The sequence below is a fragment of the Bos mutus genome, chromosome 6 (assembly GCF_027580195.1).
Source record: "Bos mutus isolate GX-2022 chromosome 6, NWIPB_WYAK_1.1, whole genome shotgun sequence".
Lineage (NCBI taxonomy): Eukaryota > Metazoa > Chordata > Mammalia > Artiodactyla > Bovidae > Bos > Bos mutus.
The window spans coordinates 116273452-116274964 of NC_091622.1; positions in this window are offsets into that span (position 1 = coordinate 116273452).

Here is a 1513-nt window from a genome sequence, read left to right on the forward strand (position 1 = left end):
CACTCCAGCAGCTCTGGATCCGCTGGTCTGGAGGGTGGGGGTGGCCAGAGGGGCCAAAAAGGATCTTTCCCAGGGGCCCTGAGGGCCTGGAGATGCCCACCCCCGACCCCCTACCTCCTACGCTAGGCCCCACCTCCCCTCGGAGGCCGCCGGCAGCCCCAGTCTCAGCCTCGCTGGCACACCTGGGAGTGACCCCCATCCGGCCCGCTGAGCCGGCCACGAACGCTCTCTTCATTAACTGAGTTTGTCTGTTTTATTGCGACAGTGTTTGCGTGGGTTAAAACACACCGAGTGTGAACAGACTTCACGCAAAAGCTGGGGCGTGGTCAGAGCCGGGAGCCACGGCTGCATCTGGACGTGGCCACTCGCTCGCAGCTGCAGACCGGACCTGGGAGCGGGTGTGGGTGTCAGACTGCCTGTCCGGCCCTACAGCCCTGTGACTACACTCCGGCCTGGCTGGAGGCAGGGACCCTGGGCTGGGCTGGGGCCATCGTGGGGAGGGCTCAGCTGGACACTGGGAACATCTGACCAGAGACCCCCGGGAGCCCTGGCTGGGGAAGCAGTCCCTGCACGTCAGGCTGCCCCATGCACTTCTCTGCCCCTGGCCCGTCACTAGAACCCGGGCTGAACTGTCCTGTCCTCCCTGACACAGCCCAGGGAGCAGCGCCGCACGCTGCACAGGGTCAGAGGTGTGGACACGGCGTGCGTCCCGCCCACTCGGGAGCTGGGACTCAGTCTCCCCTGCACGATGCAGCTGGAAGTGGCTCCGACTTCTCAGCCCCCCAACCCCCTCCTGCTGGCACCTGTGGAGGGAGGGGCGGCTCCCGGGGTGCCCCCTGAGGGCAGGGAGCCCGGCACAGGCAGCGGGCGGCCCTCAGCGTGCTGGGCACTGCCACCTCCCCCTCCTCCCAAGCCTTCACCTCGTGATGCTTGATGTCTCGGCTTCAGGTGACAGAACACCCCAGGGTGTCAGCACCCGTGGGAACCCCTCGCAGGGCCGGGGTCCCCTGCCTGGGCCAGGGCAGGGCCCCCGTGTGCACGCACGGTGGGAGGGGCCCCCATCGGCAGCAACACGAGGTTTCTGTTGCCTGGAAGTTAAAGGCAGGGACACCGGCTGCTCGCTCCAAGCAGGCACCCTCAGGCCCTGCTCCCAGCGCCCCACCCGCAGGCTCCCGTGGGGGTTCAGCTGCTGAGAGGCAGCCTCAGGTTCAAGGTGGGGGGCGTGGGGAGCAGAGCCCCCGGCTCCTGCAGGACCAGCCCCAGCCCTGCTTGCCCTACATTTGCCCCCGCCGGACTCTGGAGGTGGCTTCTGGCCGCCTCAGCCTTCCCGGCCTCCAGCACCAAGGAGCCACTTCTCCAACCCCAGACCCTTCGTGGAAACCCTCACCTCATCCGTTCTTTCCTGAATCCTCCGTGTTCAACCTCGCAGGTGAGCACCCAGGTCCCAGGCTGAGAACTCCCACCGTCCTCTCCCTGCTGCTCCTCCCAAGCCGGCCCAGGCTACTCTAACGAT